Source organism: Alligator mississippiensis, chromosome 1 (genome assembly GCF_030867095.1).
Source record: "Alligator mississippiensis isolate rAllMis1 chromosome 1, rAllMis1, whole genome shotgun sequence".
In the NCBI taxonomy this organism is placed as follows: Eukaryota; Metazoa; Chordata; order Crocodylia; family Alligatoridae; genus Alligator; species Alligator mississippiensis.
In genome coordinates this window covers 256,032,193-256,048,317 of record NC_081824.1, presented here as the reverse complement: position 1 = coordinate 256,048,317, position 16,125 = coordinate 256,032,193, and positions in this window count along the sequence as shown.

Below are 16,125 nucleotides of genomic sequence, written 5' to 3'. Positions count from 1 at the left end.
ACCCTGGCTGGCAGCTGGAGCATGACTCTGGCTGGGCAGGCTCTTGTTTTGGGTGGTGCATGCTGCCATCATGTGTGCCGCCCTGCTTTTTTCTAGTGTGGGCTTTTTGACACCAGGATCCCCTGGTGTCAAAAATCACATCCTGTGTCACTAATTAGTAGCGTGGGGAATGCCTGCGTGTGCAGCATGTGTGGGAGGGCTGTGCAAAACAGCACTGTTTGGTTTTGACTTCCATTTTGATGGGACGGTGTTTCATTTTGTTTCAAAGTGCTGTTCCATTTCGTTTCGTCAAAATCGTTTTACTGTTTCAACGTTGTTTTCATGTTTCGCCTGTAGGCTATAATGGGGAAGCATAAAACTGTCAATAACTGTCATTTTTTGGCAGATTTGGATAAAAATAGAAGGGATGGTAGCCCCTTCTAAGAGCATGAAGTTTATCAAGTTTCAAGGAAATAGGTACAGGGGTTTCTGGGAAACTGCACCTCCAAAATCTTGAAAGAAAAACTCATGGTGTGTGTGTGTGTGTGTGTGTGTGTGTGTGTGTGTGTGTGTGTGTGTGAAGGTGCAGTTGGGTGAGAACTGCTGATATGGTAGCCCCTACTGAGGCCATGAAGTCTGCCAGTTTTCAAGGAAATAAGTGCAAGGATTTCTGGGGAATTGCACCTAAGCCTGCTGATAGGCAAAACTCGTGACGTGTGTGTGTGTGTGTGTGTGTGTGTGTGTGTGTGTTAAGGCGCACCCTCGCTGGTGCTGGGGCCTCTACACAACATGGCAGTGTGCCCCAATGAGGTCTTCTCATCCCCTACAGCCTCATCCCGGTTCACCGCTTTAAATGACAATAGGTAATAACTTAGGGAGCAGCACAGTTACACCAGCAGCATCTCAGGCAGCCAAACTGTCACAGACTAGAGCCTTTCTTTCCTTTCCTGCAGAAGCTGCTTCTCCAGCAGCTGCCAGAGAACTCTCCCTGCCAGCCCCAGGCCTGGGGCTTAGATGTGCCCAGGGCCCTGCGCCCTTCAGGTCAGCTGACTAGGGACAGATGCTAGGAGTGTTGGTCTAAGGACATGGCACTGGCAGACAAGGTCTTTTCCTTTGGGTCAATCTAATCTGGTATGTTTTATCAGACCAACTGAATAGTTAGAGAAATATATCTTAGCAAGGCTTTGGGTTGAAAAACCCTTCGTCAGGCTGAGAAAGAACCTGCAGTTGGTGTGTGTACTGTTCCTGGATGGAAGGAATAGTGAAGAAGCCAGAGGCTGGCAGTCAAAAAAGCCAGTCAGTAAAAATGGAAATGGAGGCATCAGGGGGTGAGAGACAGGCTGGGGTAGAGGGGAACGGGAATGTAACGGGTAAAAGTGGAGAGGTACCTGGGGAGTCAGATATCCGGCAGGTGGTAGTGTGTCAGTATCCCAATGTCTATATTGAGTCCATGAGTTTCTGTACCTAGTAGGTTGATGAAGTGCAGTTCATAGGCTCATCTGTGAAAAGTGGTTTGTAAATTCAAACAAGCACTGAACCTCACTAACCTCATGACCAGAAGCCAACTTCCTACAGCCCAAAACACACCAAATGGATCCAGACGATGCCATGACAAGACATGCAAAACCTGCCAACAATATCTTCAGTATAGAGATATCTTCACAACTCAATACATATCTCCATCAAGGTACCCTGATGGAAAATATGTGGAGACACCAAGCAACAACTGTGCACTAGAATGATAGTTTTTTGGTGTGTGCTGTATGTATGTTTTTTCCTTTATATATTATAATATGCAATTTAATTACGCTGTGCTTCCCTGCAGAGTGAATGGAATGCACACTGTGAAAGAGAGGACAGATTTAAAAAGCAGCAAAATAGACTAAACAAAAAGAGGATTTTGGGAGAGGAATAAATTGGAAGGAATCAATCAATGACTATAATAATAAAATAAAAAGGTATAGAAAGAAAGCAAAAAGTATTTGCGGAATCCCACTTGCTAGGCTAGCAAGCAGAAAATCAATAGTAGTAGCCTTTGTTGTCTAACACTGCTGAGCTTCTGGAAGATTGGTCAATAACTGACTCCAAGGCAGAAAGCAAATCAGTTCAAACAATGCTGGGTTTTTTTATACTGTTTTTCCATCCCTCCCCCAGAGCACTGGGATTAGAAGGGACCTCAGGGAAGGATCACAGTCACTGGCCAGCTACACAGTCAATATGAGAGCAGTTCTTCCCCGCTCATCCTTTTTCCCCCCCCCCCCCCCCCCTTACTTTTGTTGCACAAACGGCTAGTTTCGTGCCCCTGGAGGCTTGTCCAATCCACCCCAGGAGAAAGTCACACACACAGGCTAGGTCCAATTTCAGATTTGTTGTTTGCAAACAGACCGACCCAGGAGCTGAGCCGCTCAAATCAGGGCCGGCCACAAACTGGGTCTGAAACTTATTTTTATAGCCAAGGTAAACAATAGATTTCAACGTATCGTGCACTTATTGGCAGGCTTAGCATTACGTCTTGCATTGTATGTCTAGCAGTTACATGTTCTATGATGGTTTACATACATGTCTCATTTACATCTTAAATCCCCTCCCAGGGGCAGTTCTTAAGCCCCTCGCAGTCATCCTTCGGTCAGGGTCTGGTCTCTCCACATCAGCATCCTTCCCTGCCCTTCTTCTCTTATCTCTTGTAAGGAGTTATTTATTGCATCTGTTCCTGGCTCTGTCTGCAGAAGTGTAGTTCTACTCATAAATCTATCATTAGCCTACATGCCTTAGCAAAAGCAATTATAAAAGCAGGAAATATAGATTATGCTATATTTTTACCACACTTTCTGTTTCCCTGCAGGCAAGCCCAACTAGAGTTTCAAAACTCAAAATGTTGCAAAACTTTCAAAACGTTTCGACTGCCCTCGTTTTGTTTCAAGGCTGTTTCGAAGCCCTTCATTTCATTTCTGTGTTGCTGTTTTGAGCTCAAAATTAGTCTAAACAGTGTTGAAACGAAACTGCCAGTGAAATTTCGCACAGCCCTAATGTGTGGCGCAGCAGATGGGTCTGCGGTGCTGCATATCGCACATGTATGTGTGTCCCCACTGCAAACCACGTATTGCACATGCAAGTGTTCAACACAATGCTAACTTGTAGCGCAGTGGGGTTTTTTACACTGGGAGATCCTGGTGTAAAAGAAACCCTGATGCTAAAAAAATGGCATGACTCATGTGGCAGCAGTGTGTATCACCAGAAAGGGAGCATGGCTATCCAGATCCATGCTCTGGCTGCCAGCCAGGCTCTGAGCACTGGGATCGCTGCTGCTGCCCTGGGAGGCCTCCAGGACTCCAGGAAAGGCTATTGGGGCCAGCCCATGTGCTGGCCCCAGCTGCCCTTACCCTACTTGGGTCAACTTGCTGCATGCCGGAGCTCGCATGCAGGAGCATGCCTGGGGACAAATAGCAGTGGCATAAATATGCCAAACTAACTGTTTGGGATGATTGTCTCCATTTTGGGTGTTTGTCACTGGCTCACTTCTTGGGAAAAGTTGCAGTTAAATGGTGCTGCAATGACAGAAGTCACTAAAAACAGGATCATAAAAGGGAAAGTGTTAGGCAACATTAACTTTAGCTGCTGCTCTCCACTTAGCCTATTATATAGTTAGCAGTATGGAAAAACAAGGCAAAGCCAAATATAATGCAAATACTTGATCCGTTATGAAATATAAATACTAAACTTCTTCAATAGGAGAAAAGCACCCAAAGTAGATTATATATTAATAACTTTCCAAATCCACAGGGTGCCATCAAAGCAGTCTCGTAAGTGAAAGGCTAACCTAGTTGTCAGAGGCATGAATACCTGTTTTGCCTCCCTAGGCAGAAATGCTTGAGAGTAGCTATTGGGGGAGGGGGGAGCCACACAGTTGGAGCAGGGTGAGAGTGAGCACCGCAGGGTGTATCCACACACACACGCATGTGTACTTGCAGCAGCTCAAGTAGCAGTGGCACAAATTTGTGCTGGAGATTTGTGCCCCAGTTTATGTGCCTGAACATACACTTTGTTGTGGGGCAAATTCTGCTACTTGGGGCAAACTGACCCTCCCCAGCTCCTCCTAGATCTTCATCCAGGGGGAGCTAAAGACTGGGGCCATCACCTGTACAGGCCCCATAAGTATAAAAAGTTACCCTGGTGAACAACTCAGAGCTTCTGAGGCCCAGCCAGTTGGTGTCTGAGGATACTAGCCCCTTGTGTCAGCTGGACTGCTGCACCCTCTATCCACTACAGCAGTCTGGCTATGGAGGCTGCTGCCTAGCTGTGGTCTGCTACCACCTGCGACAGCATCCATCCCCTTGGACCTGCGGTCCCATGGCTTCATGCCTGCCAGGTCTGGACAGGGACCGCATAGCTGCCTGGACTGTGGCATGGACACTAGCAGAGACACCTGCACCTCTGGGCCAGCTGCCAGTGGGCTGTGGCTGCACAGGTGGCTTTTGTGCAGCACTGTTGTCATGTCTTCTGGTGCCCCCATTCTGCGATCTGGGCAGCTATCGCCTAGAACATGTGTTCATTGTGGTGGCCTGCTTTGAACAGTTGAAGCATGTCCTCCTGGCCCCCAAATGGCCAGGTCAGCCACCTTGTCTACCCTCCAGCTGGGTCCCCTGTGCTGGCCCTAGGTAGTCTCCTCTGCCCAGGTCCCGCCACTTGCCTCACCAGCAAGAATCCTGGTGTTCCCTGTTTAAAAATTGCAAATTTTCTAATCAAAACCCCCAAATTCCCTCATTAAAATATCCAAAATATGCATTCTTCCATGATTAAAATGAAATGCCACTAGAGAGAGAGCAAGAGAGAGACAGATCAGGCGGACAATGTTGTATTGATATATTTACAATTTTAAAGCAATTTGGAAACCTACCAGTGCCTCTATCATCATAATAAAATAAATTCTAAATATTTATACACTCTGGTGTTTGCTTTTGGTTTTTATTATCATAGAAAAATTGGAGCTGTCCCTGCCTCCTCACCAGGAGAGCTCACCAGGATGTGGGGATGACTGCAGCTCGACCTGCAGCTGTTTTGTCGTGCTGAGCAGCACTGATATGCCGGTGCACTGCCCTTGCCCATGTCTTTACCCCTCACTCTGAATCCATAGCTCCACCAGTGCCCTTCACTCTTGACCTGCAGCCTCTGCCTGCCTGCCACTCCCTCCTTCTGGGCAGCAGCTCCATCTCAGCACCAGAACATGGGTCTAGCTGCAGCTGTCCCACCTGATGCTTTGTGGCTCTGAGCAGTGCCAGCCTTCACTGATCTGCTCCCTCCGCCTGTGCCCAGGCCCCAACAATTCCCATGTTGTTCCTGGGAAGCCCTCAACTGGGGCTCAGGGGTTGAGCTGGGCAAGCCTCTTCCCTTCCAGGCCAGCCTCCCACTGCACAGGCTGCTCTAGGGGGGCAGAGGGGATCCAAGCCTGTCTCTAGTGTTGTCTCCTACCCAGAGTGCTCCCCCATCGCCCACCCCATCTCTCTCTTTCTGTCATACACACCTCTGCTGCCACCCCTGGCTCATCACTCATAGACCCCACTGCCACCTCAATCCGTGCTCCCCTGCCCATCATCCACCCCTGCTGTCACCTCCAACCCCTCCCCAACCTAGGGGTTCCTAGGACCAGGAGTCCCCACCAGGCTGGGGCTACATGTCCCAGCACTGGCGTGGGCACAGAACAGGGCTGCAGTGCAGCAGTTTTGTCTGAAGCCACAGCTCCTGCCAGCAAGTGCTATCCCATCTGGTGGTTGGGCATGCAGTGTATGAGAGTTGTAGGGTGGATATGGGGTTTGGAGGTGTGGCTAGGTATAGGGGTGGTATGAGGTTTGTGGGGGGGGTATGGGGCTAGTGGGTGGATTGTGGGGGTGGTTTGAGGGTGTGAGGTTTGTGGGTGGGTCTGTGAGTGTGAGGTTTGTGGGGGGAGGGGAGCTGCCACCAGCAGTAGCAGGCCCTTGGGGCACTCATGGCCCTCTGCATTCAGAGCCCCCAGTTTTGTGTGGCGTGGCCCGAGTCCCAGGGCCTACATGTGGTGCACAGACCCAGCCCAGTTGCTGGCATGTGAGGGCTCCTGGCATTGCCTCCAGGAGCCATGTGCCACTGAGCAGGGCCAGCTCCTGCCTCCATGTGCCTGCCACATGGAAGCAGGAGCTGGCCTGGCCCAATGGTGCACACCTCCTGCCTGCAGTGCCAGAAGCCCTGGGTGGCAGCAGAAGCCAGCCCAGTCATGCCGGAAGGCGTGTGCCAGTGGGCTGGGCCAGCTCCATTTGCCACATGTAGCTCCCAAGACTCAGGCAGAGCTGCATGCGCTGGGGGGCTATGCCTGCAGTGGGCCATGAATGCCCTGAGGGCCTGCTGCTGGCTGCTGCTGCTGCCACCAGTGGTAGGGGTTGTGCATCTCTGGGGGGACAGGAGGGGGACATATCCCTCCCACGCAATCCTTCCCACCCCCATGTTCCTGCTTACCGGGGCAGAGCCTGGGTCCCAGCCAGCTCTGACCCACTGCTGCCAGCCATGCCCCAATTCTATTTCCTCTAGCATGCTGGAGCAGAAGGGGCATGCAGCAGGCATAGAGATGCTCTGGCTGAGTGCTTGAGCAGCTCTTTGGAGGATCCAGATTATAGCTGGTTCAGGGCATGCTCCAGGAGCACACCCTTTCTTCTGCCATATTTTTTCTTGATATGGGGATTCCCCAGTATCAAGCTTAGAGTCCATGCTGTATATTTAAGGGGCGGGGAACACTTTTTCATTCATGGCGTGCCTCCTGCAGCATCTCAGACTGATTTGAGACTTCATAACAGACATGTTCACTTGTGTGGACTTGGACAGAGTCTTACTGTTCTAAGGCTCCCTGTAAATTAGTATTGGGGGCTGGTGCTGCATTTGCCCACCCGTATTATGCTTGTTATTTTAAAGAACAACTTGTAAAAATGTAATTACAAAAAGTGCTTAGATCAGCTCCCTACAATCTATAGGATGGTGTGGCATTCCCAAAATTTTTAGGAATATCCGGATAGATGCAAGTATAGTACAGAAAATATTTAACAGGAAATAATTAATAAGGACAATTACCATGGAGTATGGATACATACAACAGACTAATACATTTAAATACTAGTTTTATCTCTGATCTACCAGTGATTGGACTTAGCTGTCTTAGCTGGCAATTTTTTATGGAAAATAAAGACATCTAGTGGCTGAACAATGTACAGCAAGGGCACTACTTAGGCAGCAAGTACAGCAGTAGGCTGTTAGGGAAAATGCTTTTAAAAATGAATACTCTGGGTTTGTGTTTCATGATTTGTTCCTGCATTTCTACTAGATATGTAGTATTCACTCTTGCTTATTAACGTTGCTAATATCTAATTAGGAAGTAGAAAAAGTAGAATTTAACTTGGGTGATCTTCTTATACTATTAAAAAGAGGAGTTGCTAATGTGACCAGCCCATCAACAACTCAACTCAAAGCCTGATCGCCTTTATTTTTCGGTTGGGGGGGCAGGGGAAGGGGGACTGAACTAGTCAATAAATAGAGTGGAGATTTTCAGGGCAGCTTTTGGCTTTCATTATGAGTCTTTGTTAATCACTTTCATGATAGATTTTAGATGTGGCTTTACTGAAAAAGGAGAGGCAAGCCCTCTGAATGCTCTTGGGTGCTTATTTTATATGCTAGGAAAAAATATTCTTGGACCATTTTCAGATCTTTTTATAACCAAGAAGTAAACACTTTGGGGCATTTTTTTTTATGTTCTTTGGATTTTTAAAATATTTTTAATAGCTCTTTACGTGCTGTATTCATAGTAAGGTTCATTTTTGGTATACTTACATTTTATGCTATTAATACTGAGAAACTTGCTTGAAGTTTTTCACATGTAACCTTTAAATATGGGGGTGAAGTTCTATTTTAAGACAGGGAAGGTCAGAGAAGTTTTGTAATGGATTCTTTTTGCTGATGGAGGTGTTTTGTATTTGTTTTTGAAGGGTACGGTAGAATCTCTGGCTTTTTTTGGCAGTGGTCTTTGATGTTTTGTGTTAGTGGTTGTGGGTGTCATTTTGTTGGTGACATCTTGACTGTCATTTTCTGGGGAGTTTTGGAGGAGGAGAAAACATGTTTCTGTGTACATGTGTTTGGAAATGTGCCTTTTTAAGGCTCATTATCTGGGATTGTTTTGAGTCAAGTGACTAAGATTGGAGAGTCTCTGTGCAGTGGCTTTTAAGTCTGTATATGTGTGGTGCCCTTTCTACTTGGGCAACAGGGGCTGCTAATGCATTATACCCTTTCTTACCAATTTGAGGATGTTCAATGTGCATGACATTAGTATTGTGGTATGTGCATGCACACTGTTCCCCAGACCATTGTGAGATTAGTTCTAGACCATTTGGGGGTTAGTCTTACATTCCAAATAAAATTATTTAAATGACTTTCATAACATTTGAGAGACTCTAAAATAACAAGTTATTCTTCAAAAGATGTCTCTAGCAAAGGATAAACATTGCCAGCTTAATGTGTAAAATAGAGAAGGAAGACTGTGAGAAGTCTAAGTTAGTGGGAACACTAGGTAACAAATTAGTCTGGGATGAAACTCTATCGAGGGAAGGAGAGAGTTGAAGGTGGAAGGGGAAGAAGTCATACTAGGTAGTTCACATTTTCAGTATCTGTTTGGCTTCTGAGTTTATATACTCAAGACAGACAGCAATCCAGTCCCAACAGATTTGCAGTATTTAATGAGCAAAGAGCAGCAAAGGCAATGTTGACATAACAAGGATGACTTCTAATACATCAGACCGTTCTCTAATAGTTCAGGGCATTAACAGGATGAACATTAGTTAGCATCCTCGTTCATCATCAAGCTAAAATATCCACCCACCACAATTTTCTGGAAAATAAATTATAATTTAGAGATGTTCCCTAACAGGAGATAGAATGAGTTGGGAATTGGTCCCTCAAGAAAGCTGCAAGCCTGCCAGTTAGTTGGAGAGAGGGGTTAAAGAACTGTAAAGGCTTGCCTGCTGCTTCACAAATTAAACTTGCTTTTTAGCTCTCTTCATTCACACATACCAGGGTTTCTTGATCCTGGTGATCCCTACACCAACTCCCTTGAAAGTCTTTGTGTCATACCTTCCTCTTCCTTGCCTACTCAGTTGTCTACAAGGTGGAATGTAAGAAGGCGATGGGTCTTCCTTTAATGCAGTCAGCATTTTTACTTGGCAAGCCTATGAGAGGTCATGAAACCTCTACTTGCTATTTGAGTCATCAGATCTGCATGTTTACTGTCATTGAGAACAAGTGTAAATAAGTGAGCTCTGAGGTGTAAGAGTAGCTTGGCACCCTGGACAGAGGCAGTGGCTCTTGACTGCCCATAATGCAGCTGGGTTGAAGCAGTGGTGGCTGTTAATTTTGTTAATTTTGCACCTCCTCACTCCCCCTAAGTTGGCATCAATGGCTGCTGTTCCAGTTACTTTTTGCTCAATGCTATGGTGAGAGCCTGGGTAACCTACATTCAGGGACACAATTTCTTCCAGTCATGTCAGGAAACATGACAAGAGGATCCATCTGAATGAACAGCCTCCTCCTCCGCTCACACAGAAGCTACTCTGACTTGCAACATGGGTTGAATTGCAATTGGGTGCCACCTGAACTATGGACTGACTTACTATAGGATCTCTTTGTGTGGTATTGGACAATTCAGCTAAGAAAAAGAGGAGATAAATAGAATATGGCAAGCCCAGACAGATAGATGCCATGAGGCATTATCCTATCCAGAGCTAAATACCATTGCAAGTGTTCCGTAGTAGCAAATGTATTCCCTGCTGCATGATTGGATCATGTTATCTTTGCTTCTACGTAACTCCCTTCTAACTGCTTCATATATTCATAGATGTTAGGGTCGGAAGGGACCTCAATAGATCATCAAGTCCGACCCCCTGCATAAGCAGGAAAGAGTGCTGGGTCTAGATGACCCCAGCTAGATACTCGTCTAACCTCCTCTTGAAGACCCCCAGGGTAGGGGAGAGCACCACCTCCCTTGGGAGCCCGTTCCAGACCTTGGCCACTCGAACTGTGAAGAAGTTCTTCCTAATGTCCAGTCTAAATCTGCTGTCTGCTAGCTTGTGGCCATTGTTTCTTGTAACCCCCGGGGGCGCCTTGGTGAATAAATCCTCACCAATTCCCTTCTGTGCCCCCGTGATGCACTTATAGGCAGCCACAAGGTCGCCTCTCAACCTTCTCTTGCGGAGGCTGAAAAGGTCCAGTTTCTCTAGTCTCTCCTCGTAGGGCTTGGTCTGCAAGCCCTTGACCATAAGAGTTGCCCTTCTCTGTACCCTCTCCAGGTTATCCGCATCCTTCTTGAAGTGTGGCGCCCAGAATTGCACGCAGTACTCCAACTGCGGTCTGACCAACGCCCTATAGAGGGGAAGTATCACCTCCCTGGACCTATTCGTCATGCATCTGCTGATGCACGATAAAGTGCCATTGGCTTTTCTGATGGCTTCGTCACACTGCCGACTCATGTTCATCTTGGAGTCCACTAGGACTCCAAGATCCCTTTCCACCTCTGTGCCACCCAGCAGGTCATTCCCTAGGCTGTAGGTGAGCTGGACATTTTTCCTCCCTAGGTGCAGCACTTTGCATTTCTCCTTGTTGAACTGCATCCTGTTATTTTCTGCCCACTTGTGCAACCTGTCCAGGTCTGCTTGCAGCTGTTCCCTGCCCTCCGGCGTGTCCACTTCTCCCCATAGCTTTGTGTCATCTGCAAACTTGGACAGAGTACATTTCACTCCCTCGTCCAAGTCGCTGATGAAGACATTAAAGAGTATCGGTCCAAGGACCGAACACTGCGGGACCCCACTGCCCACACCCTTCCAGGTCGAGACCGACCCATCTACCACGACTCTTTGGGTGCGACCCTCTAGCCAATTCGCCACCCACCGGACTGTGCAGTCATCCACATCACAGCCTCTTAACTTGTTCACCAGTATGGGGTGGGATACCGTATCGAAGGCCTTCCTGAAGTCTAAGTATATGACATCCACCCCTCCTCCTGTGTCCAGGCGTTTCGTAACCTGGTCATAGAAAGAGACTAGGTTGGTCAGGCACGATCTGCCCGCCACAAACCCATGCTGGTTTCCCCTCAGCATAATTTGCCCTGCCGGGCTCTCACAAATGTGAGCCTTGATAATTTTTTCAAAGACTTTACCAAGGATGGAGGTGAGACTGACCGGCCTATAGTTGCCCGGGTCCTCCTTCCTCCCCTTTTTGAAAATGGGGACCACGTTAGCCCTTTTATTCCTGCCAGTGGCTCTGCAATGATGTCGGCCAGTGCCTTCAGCACCCTCGGATGGAGCTCATCCGGGCCTGCCGACTTAAAGGCATCCAGTTCTTCCAAGTGACTCTGCACCACCTCAGGATCTACGCATGGAAGTCTGGCGCCTTGCTGCAGCCTCTCTACAACCCCAGTGAGAGACTTGTCGTGCCCCTCACTTAGAAACACTGAGGCAAAGAACTCGTTGAGGAGTTCAGCCTTGTCCCCCCTGTCTGTCACCAATTGTTTCTGCCCATTTAGCAGCGGTCCTATTCCTCCCTGGGCCTTCCTTTTACTCCCAATATATCTAAAAAACAATTTCTTGTTGTCCTTTACTTGGGTTGCCATCCTCAGCTCCCTGGTAGCTTTGGCCCGCCTAACTGCCTCCCTACAAGCACGAGCAGAGGAGGTATATTCATCTTTAGTGATCTCACCCTGTTTCCACTTTTTATGTGCTCCCCTTTTGGCCCTTAGGCTGCCCTGGATTTCTCTAGTCAGCCATGGAAGCCTCCTGGCCCCTTCCCCTCTTTTGCCTCGCTCGGGGATCGTCTTGCTTTGTGCCTGAAGGATCGTTTCCTTTAGGCACAGCCACCCTTCTTGGGCTCCCATCCCATCAAAACTCCTACTCTGCAGTGCTTCCTTGACTAATCGCCTGAGTGCATTGAGATCAGCTTTCCTAAAGTCTAGCACTTTCACCCTACTAGTTACCTTACCCACTCGCCGTCTTATGTTGAATTCTATTATAAGGTGATCACTGTCTCCCAAATGGCTACCGATCTGGAGGTCCCCTATCATGTCATCTCCCGTTGCCAATACCAGATCCAGTATGGCATTCCCCCTAGTGGGACCATGCACCTCCTGTGTCAGGTGGAGGTCCTGTACACAGGTTAGAAACTTGTTTAACATTTGTGACATTTTGCACCCCCTGCCAACTTTGATCAAATTCCATGAATTTAAAACAATTTGTTTATACTTTTACAAGCTGATAGAACTGATGTTAAAATGCTGCATGTTGCAGGCTTTCAAACATGAATGATGGCCAGGGGGCTCCATGTAAAACTTGAAACATGACAATTTTTGCCTACTTTGATAAATGACTTCATTTTTGTTTTAAACCTAGACAGTTTGGCAGTGTTTTCAAGGGACGGGCTATATGGAAAATATCCCAATAAATATTTTGCATTATTAAAGTATATCTTAGTTGATTTCTTGGACTCATAACAGCTATAGCTGCTTTAAAAATGGCAGAAACATAGGAATTGCCTTAAAACCAATTGCTGCATGATGTACAAAGTACAGGACCAGAACCAAAACAGAGTTAGTTTGTTCTCCCACTTTTAAGATTGGATTTATTAACAAACTACTCGGCATACTAGAGAGCAGGAGACACAGAAGCATATTGGTTGAAATGGAGAGAGGTACAAGGAGGTTCGCAAGAGTGGCTCTAAAGCATATAAATGTGGTAGAAGGGTTCCAAGTTTAACTGAATATGATGGGAAGATATATTTTTTCCTTCATTCAATAGGGAAGGTGGTGCATCGATTAATGACATAAGACCTTTTCACAGGAATAAAATTGCTTATTGAAGTGAAAATCTTGGATGCCCATTAGAAATGCTCTGAAGTATCCATGCAGTCAGAGCAGGAGTCACCAGATAACACTTGCTTCAGGGTTGTTTTTTGTTGTATTTTTTTTAAAGGACCTGATGTAATGAACTGGGCCTCTGCAGCACTAAGCAGTCATTTCCTGCCCTTGGTAACATATAGAGAGGCCAAGTGTGATCAACTGGGGGTCCTATGTGGTTTAGGTAGATCCTGACCTGGCTCACTTTTCTCTTCCTATAGGGTAGTAGATTTATGTTTTTTAAATCCGACTAAAGTTATACAATTCAATGCAACCTTGCCCGTAATGTACCTAGCCAATGTGCCTCTCTCCAACTTCTTTTTAGAAGATTGGTTAAACTTTCCATGCTCTTTCAGTGTTTGATCCTGTGGGGCAGTGATATAATGGGTATTACTAAGTAAGAATACTTAAGCTTCATTATGCATAAACTCCTACATAGACATATTCTGCACTTAGAATGCCTTCACATAGCATGGAGACTAAGTTCACAATGTCACTTGGAGAATTTATCCATATGGGGACCTAGTGCAAAATAGTTACTGAGGTTTACATTCATACTACTTTTCCAATAGCTTCCACCTGCAGACAAGATTTTACTGGCTTGTTATAAGTAACACTTCCAAATATAAATGCTGCTCCTTGACAGAGTAAAGACAAGCCCTTAACAAACAGCAGAGTGAATAAAATGAATAACAGTACCAGTACTTCAAAGAAAAGAGAAAATGCTTAAATTGCTGCCACCTGGAAAATAATCTTCCAAGAGAATTTCATTTCTTGTGAGTTGAAGTCTAACAGGGCTTTTCTCATGGCTATATTAACCTACTGTGACAGAGGAGTGGGATAACTGGGACTTGTCAAGTCTGTGGTGAACTTCTGGAAAAAGCTCATAAGGCATTAAACCTACCTTTGATCAGTTCCTGACTGAGCAGATATTTCAGCCACTTTATTTTGTCTACTAACAGACTAATTAAATCAAAGATCAGGAAGGCATGAGCAGCTTCCAGAATGGCCTTTAGCAGATAAGATAGTCCCACCTCACCGCTCCTTTCTACTTTGGAATTACTTAGTAAATGGGTTCTTCAGTGGCAGGCCAGAAGTTGGCTGCTGTATCTGCAGACTTCTTCTTTAAATTGCATAACTGTGTTCAGGTATCTGGGGTCACCGGTTCAATGGAATGAAAAGTTAGATGAAGAGCTGAACCATCAAAAAACAGCAGGGTGGACAAACCGGAAGTTGGTGACAGGAATATTATGCGACAGGAGAGTATCAGTGAAGCTGAAGAGGAAAGTCTACAAGATGTGTGCATCCAGCACTAATGTATGAAGTGGAGACATGGCCCCTGAAGCAAACTCAAGAAAGGAGACTGCACGTGACAGAGATTAGAATGCTCCGGTGGATGTGTGGAGTGACAAAGATGGATAAAGTGAGGTTACATCCGAGGATCAGTGAAGGTAGTGGACACATCTAAGAAAGTACAAGAGAGAAGACTGGAATAGTATGTGAATGTTCAAAGGAGTACAGAAGAATAGGTAGGAAAAGATGTTACCGGAATGGGAAGAGAAGAGGAGAAGGGGAAGAGAAAGGTCAAAGATGAGATGGAGAGAGATAGCAGAGAGGGACATGAAAGAGAAGGATTTGGAAAAAAATACATGTGACCAAAGCCAGTGCAGAGCCAGGATCCACAACAGTGACCCTGTTTAGATGTGACCAGTGAGGGAAGAAAAACTAAGTTCAGGTGTTTTAAATATGTAAGCAAGACCGTACTGGGTCAGACCACAGATCCACCAAACTTGGTATCCTACATCTCTCAGTGGCAGAAGGGGAAATGGATGCTAAGGGGAGAGAGGATTTAGACAATGCCTATCAAGACTGATCAGTTTTCTACCCTCTTCCCCTGCAGCCTCCAGTACTTAGAGACCTAGGAAGCTCTAATCTGGAGGATACTATGCTAACTATTCAAAATCCACTGGTGAATCTGTCCTGCATGAGTCTTTCCAATCCTCTTTTCAGTCTGGTTGTCAGCCTCTAGATCATCTTGTGGCAGTGAATTCCACAAATTAATAATGCACTGTGTAAAAAAACCACTTTTTTTCTTTAAATCTTCTCCCTCATACTCTCCCTGTATGTCCCCTAGTTCTAATATTGAGAGAGATCATTAATAATACATTCTTATTTATTTTCTCTATGTCATTCATTATTTTATGGCCATCAATTCCTCCCTCAGTCATCTTTTCTCTAAACTGAAAAGTCCTGGGTTATTTAATCTCTCTGTGTACAGAAGCTTCTCCATACTGCTAATTATCCTCATTGCCTTTATCTGTACCTTTTCTATTAATCCTTTTGGAGACTTGGAGGGGGTGCTGGGGGGCAGGTGGGGAAGGAAGCAAAGGGGAAAGGACCAGGACTGCTTTTTTCAATTTCTGCTTTTTCAGTGATTGCTTATGACAGCAGGAAAAGGGGCCTTGGCTGATTTTTATGACTGCACACATGACTTTCCATAATATTTGTTAAAACGGATGATCTAGCTTTCTGATTAGTTAGGGACTTCTGTAGGTAACTAACTGTGCGGGCCGGGAACGATCCGGGCCCTTTTTCGCGCCGCGGGCTGTGGCCAGCAGCCCGGGCACGCTGGGTCAGAGAAAGCAGGAGACACGCTAGAATTAGGCACGGACTCATAATGGTTGATTCAAGATTGTTTACTTACACCGAAGATGGTCGCGGTGTAGGCTGGACAGTTTCCCAGGCAAAGCTCCGCTTAAATCCCCCGTTTGAGGACTCAGACTGTACTCGGATCACTCCCACGGAGTTGTCGAGGCTCTGTGGATCCTTTTGCGCGCAGGGAAGAGGGATACGTCGAGGATTGCGCTCGGTGACGGGGAGAGGCTAGAGGCTGATCAGACCCCTGTTGCCTTCTTTGAATATGCTGGGTCCAATAGGCTCTGCAGCGCTTAGAGATCTTCACGAGACGTGAAGTCTCCTCCTCCTGATATTCATGGAGTCCTCCCTTGCGGGGTTCTCCTCTGAGTTCTCCAACTTGGGCAGAAACCACCCAAGCCTTTTATACGGCTAGCAAGCCAATCGCTAGCTGCCACGTGGGAATATTTTAACACAAGCCAATAATGGGGCTCGAATTCCAATACAAATGGTGGGAACTCTTTGCACCGTGCATCTCTGTGCTGCAAAGAAGAAATGCACCCTGCAAAGAAAGC